Source organism: Manis javanica, chromosome 18 (assembly GCF_040802235.1).
Source record: "Manis javanica isolate MJ-LG chromosome 18, MJ_LKY, whole genome shotgun sequence".
NCBI lineage: Eukaryota > Metazoa > Chordata > Mammalia > Pholidota > Manidae > Manis > Manis javanica.
In genome coordinates this window covers 5,231,012-5,243,868 of record NC_133173.1, presented here as the reverse complement: position 1 = coordinate 5,243,868, position 12,857 = coordinate 5,231,012, and the positions used below count along the sequence as shown (strand labels likewise).

At 51.1% G+C, this 12,857-nt stretch overlaps 1 protein-coding gene across 2 annotated transcripts in view; it reads right to left on the bottom strand.

Moving 5' to 3' along the window:
• DET1 (DET1 partner of COP1 E3 ubiquitin ligase) overlaps positions 1–12,857 on the bottom strand; it is a 57,952-nt gene that overhangs the window by 10,901 nt on the left and 34,194 nt on the right. The gene's annotated exons all lie outside the window — the stretch shown is intronic.

Here is a 12,857-nt window from a genome sequence, read left to right as displayed (position 1 = left end):
TCCCAAGGGGCCTGGGTGTGGTCAGCCTGTGGACACCCCTCCGTGGCCCTGGGGGAGGCACAGTGAGGGGACGAACAGGAGGCCTGGGTGGTGAGATGGCTCCTCTTTGGGCCCCTGACGACAGGGCTGGTGAGGAGGGCCCTGGAGAAGGGAGTCTGGGGCCGGGCCGCGTGGTGACCAAGTGGGGACCTGCGAGGGTGTGGAGACGAAGAGGCTGGGTGTGCCTGGAGGGACAAGGACAGTGACCCGCCCTGGCCATGGTCTGGATTGGGACCCGTGTCCAATGTCTTCTCTGCTTCTAAGCTGATTTTATAAAGAATACAAAAGGTCAGACACCCATAAAAAGAGGCTCAATCTCACTAGTACCCAGGAAATGGGCATTTAAATGCTGACCATCATTCCCTAAAAGGATGCTGATCAAAGCCATGGTGGGAATGAGATCACCCAGAAAAAAGTAGAGAATGAGGAAGAAGAATGCTGTGAGGAGGAGGGGAGAGGAGACCGCAGAGGAGGCGGGTGGAGCCATCAGAGGGCAGGTGCGGCCGCTCGGAGGCCAGAGGGGCAGGTGCTTCCAGAAGAAAGGGACAGAGTGCAGACTGCGCCGAGCTCAGCCAGCAGCTCAGGCAAGATGACAATGGGGATTAGGCACGTGGGGGTCACCAGTCACCAAAGTGAAAAGCGGAGAGTGGGAGATGCAGAAATGGGTGCTGAGTCAATTTACCCAAAGAATTTAAGTTCTCGGATTCAAAAAGACATGCACCCCTATGTTTATCACAGCACTATTTACAATAGCCAAGATATGGAAGCAACCTAAGTGCCCATCAGTAGATGAATGGATAAAGAAGATGTGGTGCATATACACAGTGGAATACTGTTCAGCCATAGAAAGAAACAAATCCTCCCATTTGCAACGACATAGATGAGCTGGAGGGTACTATGCTCAGTGAAATAAGCCAGGCGGAGAAAGACAAATGCCATGTGATTTCCCTCATTTGTGGAGTATAACAATGAAGCAAAAGTGAAGGAACAGAACAGCAACAGACTCCAAGAAGGGACTGGTGGTTACCAAAGGGGAGGGGCGTGGGAGGGCGGGTGGGGAGGGAGGGAGAAGGGGACTGAGGGGTATTATGTTTAGGACACATGGTGTGGGGGTCACGGGGAGAACAGTGTAGCACAGAGAAGGCAACTAGTGGATCTGTGGCATCTTGCTGCACTGATGGACAGTGACTGCACTGGGGTCTGGGTGGGGACTTGATAATATGGGTAAATGTAGTAACCACATTGTTTTTTCATGTGAAACCTTCATAAGAGTGGGTATCAGCAATACCTTAATAAAAAAAGAAAGGAAAAAAAGAGAAAAGAAATGGGTGCCAAGTCTTCTGACCAAGGCTGCATTCTGGCAACAGGGAACTTGTGTGGGTCAGCACGCCTCCCTCCCCGCCCAAGACACAGCAGGTCATGAGCTGGGGTGTGCAGGAGCCCTGGGCCTTGGGGAGAGGAGAGGAAAGAGGCTGAAAGTGGAGAAGCAGCCCTCAGCCAGGGAACGCAAGGCCAAGCCACCCAGGGAGACAGCGTGCGGGCTCGGGTGGCCGTGCCATTGTAAGCTGGGAGCAGCGGTGTCAGACTGGGACGTGACGCGGGAACCAACCATGGAAGCACAGCGTCCTTGCCATCAGGACACAGGGAACGTTTCTTCTTTCTTCCCCCCAACATGCCAGTTGTTCTGAAATAAAAATGCCCTCCCTCTCTGAGCTCTTGTTAGGGGGAATATAAATAGCTAGAGCCTCTTAGAGGGGAATTTGGCAACACCTGTCCGCACTGACGATGTTCAGACCGTTAGCTGCCTGACTCCCTCCTAGGACTCGAGGGCGCAGAGCGGCGTGTGCAGGAGAGCTCCCTGCACAGCGGCCGTGCTGCCTGCACTGCCACGGTCACAGCCACCAGCACTGCCACGGTCACAGCCACCAGCCCAGTGACCCTTGTGCACTCGAGATGTGGCTAGTATGACTGAAGAACTGAATTCTAAGTTTTATTTAATTCAGATTGATTGAAACACAAATAGCAACAAGTGGCTGGTGGCCACTGTACTGGGCCTTAGACATTTTTCCACTGTGGAACAAGAATGCAAAGACATATATTCACCGAGGCTCTGTAAGTAACAGTAAAAGATTGGAACCTAAATGTCCATCAATAAGCAGCTAGCTAAAGAAATTATGGTCCATCCATATAATGGAATGTTAGCCCTAAACAAGCCAACGTGTATTGCCAAGTAAATAATAAAGACCGAGGTGGGGGAGTGGGGGAGGACAATGTGTATAGCATCTAATTTTTGCAGAAAAGGACAAGACATATACATATGTGTATATGCATGACATATACATACGTGTATATGCATTGAATATCCGGGAAGACACATCCAAAAATGGTAGCATTCTCTCCAGGGAGAGAAACTGAGTGACTGGGAAACTGGTGGAAAAAAAGACTTACCTTTTCACTTTTTGCACCTTTAGAAGAAGGTGCTCTGTACAGGTTGCTGCTCATACAAATTAATGAACCAATTAAAATAAAAATAGAAATAAAGAACCAGTTTATTTAAAATGTATAGAAGTTGCAGAGTCAGACATTATGTAGATTACCTGCTGAAATGTGCACATAACACTTTTTAATACACATTTTGACACATGGATCCTGTAACACCTCCCGCACCACAGGTGGCCCAGTATTTGGGAGTAGCCGTCTGATCTGGTTTGGAAATTTGTCCTGATAATTCATCTAGCATCTCCCCTCTGCCTTCCCAGGCTCAAATTAAATTGTGCACACGCCCTGTGATTTAGCATAACAAACCTTGCCAGAAAAAGTCAGCCTCGGTGCCTTTATTGCTTGGCTGGAAGGAAGGGGCAGAGGGGCAGGGGCTCCGTTTCCATAGTGCCCTGAGGCAGCCTGACCACCTTTGATTTGCCTAATCCTCTTGAACTAAAGGAAATGTCAACTGAGGGGCAGCGCGGTGTCCCAGGGGGCCCTGTCAGGACACCTGTTGTCTAGACCCTGTTGAGCACAGATTCTGCACTTAGGCTGTCAGGCCACATGCCCCTTCCCCCATTGGACCTTAGTTTCCCCTCAAAGAGGGGTTGTGTGGCATTTGCTCTGGTATCAGGCGCCTACAGCTCATTCATGGCCGGGAGGAAAGCATGGCCTGAAGTTCTCACTAGTGGCCACACTGCATGAGAACTTTAGGGACATGAAAAAAGCCTGACTGGGTGCCCTAGAACTGCTCTTCCCCCCAGCTGCCCATCCCTTCCAGCCTGCTGAAGTGGGAAGAGCTTGGACCTCGGAGACAAAGAGGGCTGAGTCCGAAGCCAGGCTCTGCTCTGCCTCCAAGGAGCTGTGGGGGGATTCGCTAAGATAAACTGTATATAAAACCCAGCTATAGGTGTTGGCAAAACTGGACAGCTACATGTAAGAGAATGAAACTGGATCACTGTCTAACCCCATATACAAAAGTAAATTCGAAATGCATCAAAGCCCTGAATGTAAGTCATGAAACCATAAAACTCTTATAAAAAAAACACAGGCAAAAACCTCTTGGACATAAACATGAGCAACTTCTTCATGAACATATCTCCTCAGGCAAGGGAAACAAAAGCAAAAATGAACAAGCGGGACTATATCAAGCTGAAAAGCTTCTGTACAGCAAAGGACATCATCAATAGAACAAAAAGGCATCCTACAGTATGGAGAATATATTCATAAATGACAGATCCGATAAAGGCTTGACATCCAAAATATATGAAGAGCTCATCCACCTCAACAAACAAAAAGCAAATAATCCAATTAAAAAATGGTCAGAGGAGCTGAACAGACAGTTCTCTAAAGAAGAAATTCAGATGGCCAACAGACACATGAAAAGGTGCTCCACATCACGAGTCATCAGAGAAATGCAAATTAAAACCACAATGAGATATCACCTCACACCAGTAAGGATGGCTGCCATTCAAAAGATAGACAACAACAAATGTTGGTGAGGTTGTGGAGAAAGGGGAACCCTCCTACACTGCTGGTGGGAATGTAAATTAGTTCAACCATTGTGGAAAGCAGTATGGAGGTTCCTCAAAAAACTCAAAATAGAAATACCATTTGACCCAGGAATTCTACTCCTAGGAATTTACCCTAAGAATGCAGCAGCCCAGTTTGAAAAAGACAGATGCACCCCTATGTTTATCACAGCACTATTTAAAATAGCCAAGAAATTGAAGCAACCTAAGTGTCCATCAATAGATGAATGGATAAAGAAGATGTGGTACATTTACACAATGGAATATTATTCAGCCATAAGAAGAAAACAAATCCTACCATTTGCAACAACATGGATGGAGCTGGAGGGTATATGCTCAGTGAAGTAAGCCAGGTGGAGAAAGACAAGTACCAAATGATTTAACTCATCTGTGGAGCATAAGAACAAAGAAAAAACTGAAGGAACAAAACAGCAGCAGACTCACAGAACCCAAGAATGGACTAACAGTTACCAAAGGGAAAGGGACTGGGGAGGATGGGTGGGAAAGAGGGGGGAGAAAGGGGACATTATGATTAGCATGTATAATATGTGTGGGGGGCACAGGGAGGGCTGTGCAACACAGAGAAGACAAGTAGTGATTCTATAGCATCTTACCACGCTGATGGACAGTGACTGTAATGGGGTTTGTGGGGGGGACTTGGTGAAGCGGGGAGCCTAGTAAACATAATGTGCCTCATGCAATTGTTGATTAATGATACCAAAAAAAAAAAAACCCAGCTATTGTGCTCACCCAGGGTGCTTCTGCTCTTCCCCCACACCGCCCTGGGCTCCAGTGTGGGGTCCTGGCCGGGAGCATGGTGGATGCAGGCATGTGCCCATCTTCCTGCGACCATCATCACCGTCACCCAAGCTTTTATCCTGTTATTTTAATCAGAAAATATTCTCTCGGAGCCAATCAACCACCCTCGTACTCCCTTGAATCCACTCAACTGTAGATTAAGCCAGATTGTTAAAAATTTGCAGCCAAAAATTAAATTAAAAAGCCACCATGACTCAAGAATTGGTCCCTCAAGGGTCTTTCTTTCCTCCCTCCTTTCTTGAAAATGTCTCAATATTCAGACACAATATGTCTAAAACCTGGAAGCTGCTTGAAGCAGCTTAGAGGCTGGTGAGAGAGACAAATTCTGAAAAACCCTGTGGTAATACCACTGGTGCTACCACAGAAAGGGCGTGTGTGTGTGTGTGTGTGTGTGTGTCAGGGTGTGAGTGTGCATGATGATAATGGTATCAAGGAACATTCCCTAGAGGAGGTGACACTTCAGCTCAAAATAAGAGTTAAGAGTTAGGGGACAAATGTGGGAGACAAGAGCTGACGGGGGAAGTTTCCAGCAGGGAGGATGCAGGAAGGTGAACATAGGGCAGAGGGCAGAGATGCCAGTCTGCAGTCAACGCAAACAGTTCAGAGTCCAGGATGATGGGAGGCTGGAGCAGGCTGAGTAACGGCCCCCAGAGCCGGCAGGTCCTAACCCAGAAACCTGTACATGTTACCTTTTATGCAAACAGGGTCTTTGCAGATGTGATGAAAGATCCTTAAAATGGGGAGACGATCCTGGATCATCCGGATGGACCCTAAATGAGATCACATGCATCCTTATAAAATGGAGGTGGAGGGAGCTTTGACTTCACAGACAGAAGAGGGGCAGGCTCTGTGACCCTGCAGGCTGACGGGAGTGATGCAGCCACAAGCCTGGACTGCCTGGAGCCACCAGATGCTGGCAGAGGCCAGGAGGGGCCTGTCCTCCAGAGAGGAGAGTGATAGAGGGCAGCAGCAATCAGTGCTGTCCAGCAGGCTCGTTCAAAAGAGGTTCTAGAGGCAAAATTTCTCTTTCTGGGTGGAAGAGAGGCCAAGAAGCACGGAACGGCCACAGCGAGGGCCCGTCAGAAGGCACCGGTGGGGCTGCAGCAGCCCCAGCTCCTCAGACACCCAGGAACTGGGGGCCTTGCCTCCTGGGGCCTGGGTGGGGGCAGGTGGACCTCAGCCACTGCAAGGACCCTCCCCAGCCCTGGATGTGCCAGCAGAGCACAAAGCTGCTCCCAGGAGAGGACAATCGGGATCCTGACAGCACGTCCCTGGGAGCAGACAAAGCACATTTTTTTTTGTCCTGTTGGGATTGGGATAATTGGGGCATTAACAGAAATGCATTTCTCACCTATTTTCTGTCTGACTGAAAAGTACTTTGCAGTCATTTAGAACCCTCACACTCCTATAATCAGTGCTCACGTAGCTCAGACAGAAGCAGAAAACTGGGTCACCACGTGGGCTCCAGAGCCTCCCAGGATGCAAGCAGCAGGTGCAGGCCCACCCCCTACTTGCCCCCCGAGGACATAACCTGCTCTGGGCAGCCCCTCAGTGAAGGGCAGGCACAAGAAACAGGCTGAACTTGGACTAACAGGATCCGACTTCATTTTTCCCCATGAAATCAACCATGTGAGGTCCCCCATTCTGTGCCCCTAAACCCCAGCTTAGGAAGAGTCCATGGCTTTTGGGTTGCTTTTAATTGTAAGAATAAGTCCCAGTTTGATATAATTCTCCTTCAGAGATCTAAAGGTCCCTCAGAACTGTAACAAAACCTCCATCTCGGCTGTCCAGAGAATCTCCCTTCCCCGCCTGCGGCCCCGTCTTCTCTCTTCAAGGCTGGCATGGGGGAGGAAGGACCTAGGGGTACAGTGCCAAGCTAGTCCTCCAGGTGAGAGGTTCTCTTGCCCAGTGCTGGCCGCCACACCTCCATTATGACTGGCCGGCTCCTGTGTGGGTCTGGGGCCTTCTGTGGTGGACGCGGACGTGTGCTGTCTAGAGCCCCTTGAGGAAGGGCCTGCGGCCCAGCTGCAGGGAGCACTGTTCACCCCAGGGACAGCCTCAGAGAGCTGTCAGGTCCCCGCCGCACCCTTCCAGTGGCATGCCCACCCAATGCCCAGCTGAGCCCAGGTAAGGGCCTGGCCACTTCAGCTGAACAGGGCAGGCTCGGACGGGCACTCGCAGCTCTGCTGAACCTTGTGGGCTGGATTAGGCTGTGGGCCTGCGCAGCAGCTCTGCCCAACCCTGCCTTCCAGCTCCCTCCACTGGCATCAATCGTGGGCCACTCTCTAAGAAACGTCCCATGCACAGCACAGTCTGCTCCCCAGAGAACCCTAACACAGCCCCTTCAGTGACACACGTGTGCACTCTGATCTCTCCCCTCCCTCTCAGCTCCTGGTCCTGCGGCCCACCCCACCCAGCCTCCTGCTGTTGGCACCCCTGAGCATGTTAGGCGAGTGTGGTAGCAGCAATGTTGGCTCAAGCCCCGCTCCCTCCACAGCACCCACTGAGGAACCTTGGGGTGCCCTGCTTAGCCGTGCCCCACCAGATGCCCACAGCATGGCTTACCCAACCCCTGCCCCTCCCTCGCCCTGCGCCTCCAGCCTCACACCTGCAGGCTCCCCCAGCAGGAAGCGGGCACCTCTCTATCCTCATGTATATGCCCACCCAGGCTCCATGGGCTGCCGTCCTGCTTGCTCCCAGGAACCGTTGCTGAACTCTGCTTAGAGGTGGTGTGGCGGGCTCATAGGCTTTCTGAAGCTCTGCATGCTTCCAGCCAGGGCGTAAGACACCACTCCCCCCTTCCGATAGGTGCCCCCAACTCTGCCGGCCCTCCCCGCATCATTGGTGTCAAAGCCCAGGGAAGCAGGAGTGGTCGAACACAGGGTCTCACTGATGAGCCGCGCCTGCACCGGATTCGGAAGGAAGAGAGAACCCTCTCCCTCCGCTTCGGTTGTGAATGTTGGATTTTTCCTCGGCAGCTTTGCAGTGGCCAGAGCAGCATCCCTGTCCAGGGGTCTGGGACAGGCAGGGGTCTGAGGTCACCCATGCCCACAATCGCTCCCAAAGCCCTGCCTTCCTGCTGGGGCAGGCAGCAGCTTCCTGGAGGGTCTGCAGGGATGTCTCGGCCCTTCCAATGGTGTTTCAAACAATTTCCAGTAACAAATCCTTTTCTACCTAAAACAGCCAGTTTTACATTTCCTGTAACTGAACCTGACCGGTGCAGGATATGTTTTTGCATTTCACATCTTTTCCTCTGCCTGGATAGCGTTGCGGTTGTTGGATTCGTTCTGCTGTCTTTGATTAAGTCCACATGGATGTGACTAGCCCTGGTCTTTACCCTCTCATCCCCCACTGTGTACGCAAATCCCCCTGTGACCCTGGTTAAACCGCAGGTTCTGATTCAGAGGGTCTTGGGTGAGGCCTGAGAGTGAGTTCCTTACCAGTCACTCTGCTGGGACCTTCTGGCAAGCACGGCTTTAGACTGTGAGGGTGCATAGCCGACCATCATCAGCTCTGGACCACTCGCCGAAATTCCAAGGCAGCAGGAGGACGCCCCATTATCATCCTGAGATGGGGGGATGGGGCTAGGCCAGGTGCACGGGGCCACAGAGGCGCTCAGGGCCCTCAGGGTCCCAGCGGGCCAGCTCCTGGACCCGGGCCTGCCACACCACCTCTAGGCGGAGCCCTGTGTCAGAGGCCACGCCTCATCACTAGAGAAGTGCTTCCCCAGCACAGGCTGGTGGTGCTGCCTGGCTGGCACTGGGTTTCTGTTCCCCAGAGGACGAGCACTTCAGGAGCACAGAGGAGCAGGACCGTCGTTCCTGGGCTGGGAATGGGAGCAGGTGCGGGGCCAGGACAGGAGGCTCAGAGGAGCTGGGCCCTGGTACCAGTGAGGGGGTCTGGGTGGCAAGAACACAGAACAACTGCCGGACGGCAGGAACATGTCGCCGGCTGGCCACATGCTCTGGGAACAGCCACCAGAGACGTGTGGGACAGGACGGGGCAGAGGGAGGGCAGGGTCTGGCTGGGAATGCTGAGCGGAAGGACTGGAAAGGGGCTGGGGCCACGCTGGGAAGGCCATGCTAAGGGGATCGGGGCACGCCTGAGGATCTGGGCAGGGTTCTGATCAGGTAAGCGAGCAGGGGAGGTGGTGCCCTGAGGAGTGGGGCACAGGGTAAAGGGCCGCGCAGGTCACATGCTCCCACACCAGCCGGGTCAGACGAGCCTGGCCTGCGGGCCTTATTAACTGTGTTTTATAAACAGATCCATTCACTTTGCTGGCTCTCATATTTCTTCAAAAGCAGGAACACTAACTGGAACAATAACAAAGAACATGTTGTCCATTTAGATTACTGGATAAACATGTGTCTTTGAGGCACAAATGGGAAACATTCAGTTCCACACCCAGTAAATAGGTGTTGAATGTGTTGAATGAATGAATGAATGTATGACACCCGAGCAAGCTGGGCAAACCCAGGGCTGCCCAGATCTAAGCAGTGTAGTGCCGGGCACACCCAGCCCAGGTTCAGCCAGGTGCTCACTGACCACTACAAAATTACACACCTTTTTTTTGAAATGTCTATAGACACTTCAATGTAACATGGCCAAAATAAAACTTGACTCTCTCCCCGACCCAGAAAACCTTTTCCCTCTCCCAGTGTTACCTAAGGTAGCTTATGGAAACACTTCCCGAGTTCAGGCCCAGAACCTCTGGATGCGTCCTCGATCCCTTGACTTACCCTATGTGGAATGCACCACGGGCCCTGCCTCCAAAAGACAGGCACCCCTCATTTTTACTGCACTTTACTTTATTGTTCTTTGCTTTATGGAGCTTTGCAGATACTACATTTTTTACAAATTGAAGGTTTGTGGAAACCCTGCACTGAGCAAGTCTATTGGCACCACTTTTCCAATAGCATTTGCTTACTTTGTGTCTCTGTGTCACATTTTGATAATTCTCACATTATTACAAACTTTTTCATTATCATAATCATATTTGTTATGGTGACCTATGATCAGTGATTAGGACTCACTGAAAGCTCAGCCAACGGTTAGCATTTCTTAGCAACAAAGTATTTTTAAATTAAGATATGTACATTTTTTAGACATAATGCTGTTGCACACTTAATAGACTGGAGTATAGTGTAAACGTAACTTTTATATGCACTGGGAAATGAAAAAATACATTTCACTCACTTCATCGCTTTCCTTGCCTTAGTGTGTCCGTAACAGAACTGCAATTACGTCCCAGCTCTGCCTGTAAGTAACAGTCCAACCACTTCTCACTGTGTCTTCCTACGGTCACCCTAGTCTCGCCTGGCCTGTTGCCCTGGACTCCGAATTGACCTCCCCTTTTCCCACTACTCCTTCCTTCAAACACAACCCATTTTCCACCCAGCAGCCAGAGTGATCGTTTTAAAACAAACCAGATGATGTCACTTGTGTGTTACTTTCCTTATGCTCTGTCACACCCGCTGGAACGTCACTGCTGGAAGGCAGGGACTTGTGCGTATGGACCCAGGGTTGAGGAAAGTGCCCAGGAACCACTTGTAGGACTCACCGAATGAAGGAGCCTAAGCCAGTGGCTGGGTGGGGGCCTCCCCTCCGACCCTGTCAATTACCTAGGGCTGCCTTGACCTGCCCCACGATGCAGAGGGGCAAGACACGGCCACTAAGTCAGCCTGAGTCCAGAAAATGCCATGAGAAAGTTGTGGAGCATCACAAAATGGCATTTTCAAAAAGGTTTTCTGTGACATTTCTGGAGAAACCTTCCAAAACAGCAAGTAGAAAGACTGGATTACCAGCAAGATGAGTGACTGGAATGATATATAGGTGTGGATTCTAGAGAATTATCTAGAATTCAAAACATTAGCCAGTGTCTGACTCTGAAAGGACACCATCATTGTGATGTCTCCAAAATGTGACAAAAAAATTTAGAAATGGAAAGGATGAGGATGATTTTGTTTTTTTTTTAAATAAGTACATAATAAATACTAATGAAACAACTGCTTAAGTAATCTGAAAAAGAAAATATGACCCAGATGTCATAAAGTATAAGACAGACTGGGAAGGTTCCAGAAGCAGTATTCTCAAAGGGGGAAAGGAGCATCCATCTATAGCTCTGGTCGCTTACCCACATATTCCTCTGGCCCCAAGATACTCTAATATTTATTTAATTATCCTATTGTCTTGAGTATATTTTTGAGAGATGCTTCAAATCCTTTGTGAAATGAGGCAGGCAACAGAGGGGCAGAGAGAACACAGGAAATCAGCTCAGCAGACCCAAGTCAAAGGGGATCTAGAGGGAAAACACAGAGCTCAGGGGAACCCAGAGTCGGGCAGGAAAGATCCCCTTCACTCCGGTTCTAGGCTCCGGGCCCATCATCCTAGTTTTACATCTTACCTTTTTAGAAGGGAGGAGGCTCTCTGATCACCTGGGAAAGCTCCCTGGCCATGGGGAGGCGGGAGATCCCATGGCCTAGCAATGGCCCTGTCACCTCCTGCTGCCGTGGGGATGGAGATTAGGAAGCACTAAGCTCCAAGGGCCTGGAGGCGCTAGAAGGGCCAGCCAGGCGGGCCCACTGCACGCCTCCACCCAGTGGTCACTGAGGTTGCTGGGTGCACCTAATCCAGCTGTCACCAGGCACTCGCCCTCCTCTGCAAACAACAGCTGGTCAGGTCTGGGCTCCATGGCTGCCTACCTGCCACTGGCCCTGCCTGGCCAGAGGCTCACCGCTCTAAGATGGCTCTTATGCCTCGGAGCATCTCCCCTTGTTCCCTGGTTTGCACCCGTGGCTCAGATGGGGGTTTTCCATCCTTCCCACATGGCCAGCTGCCTGCAGTGTGAGTCCCAGATATGCCACCTGCCCTCCTCTATCCCATGCCCTTCCCCAGAACCCCTCCCTGCATGCAGGGGTGCAGGACTGGCTGAGCAGCAGACTCTGAAGTCTGATTTGAATTCTGCTTCCAGCTTTGTGACTTTCAGCAAGTTATTTAGTCTCTCTGTGCCTGAGTTCCGCATCTGTAAGATGGAGACAATAATAGTAGGCCCTTCAGAGAGCTGAGAGGATTCAATTAGTTAGCATACATAAAGACTTTTGCACAGGGTCTGGCTCGAGTGCCCAAGAAAATGCAGCTGTTTTCAGCTCTCTTGCGGTGTCTCCAGAAGGCACTCTGGCTAGGATGTGCCCTAAGGCCAGCCAGGCCTCCAACTCCATCTGTCTGCACTGAGAACAGCCAAGAAGCAACTTTACAGCCCCCTGAAGAAAGTGCCCTGGGACCTCGGAAGGGACCTCACAAATCTAGCGGACGGACTACAAACTCAAGGTCTGCACACTTGTTTGGGTCTGCGAGCAGCTCTGTTGCCGTTCTTAGCTGGCTTCCTGTTCTATAAACAGGGAGTCATTTTGCCTAATCCTCATTTCTCCAGGAGCAGGTTCTCAATAATTGCACCATTTCCGGTGCAAGCTTTATTTAGAAAACGCAGTTTTGACACTTAAGTGTTAGTATTTGGGGTCTGCTGCCCTACAGCGGGAGCCATTGCATTGCCCTGCGAGCTGCGGGGTCTGGCGCAGGTGGACTGGTTGGCAGAGCCCCGGCTCTGGTGCCCCTGCAGGCAGACCTGGTCTTTACTCCCAATTAGAACTCATACAATGCAGAATCCCACAAACCCAGAGAGAGGTTCGAATGCTGGGGGAACCAAAGCAACAACAACGTCACTCAGTGGGAATGAAACGTAGGGCTGTGGGGTGAGCCTACTGAAGTCACAGAGACAGTGGAGCCCTGGGACTTGACGTGGTTGTGAGCCTCTGAATAAGGTGGCCTCTGGTGCCTGGGCGCCTGCCTCACCACGGTGACGTTACCCTTGGCTCTGGGACACCTGCAGCCACAACTGTGTCTTGTAGAGAAAGCATAGGCCATCTTCCACTGCCTTGCTCTGCGCCGCCACCCCTGCGCCAGGCTTCCTGTTGTTTTGTCGTGACACAA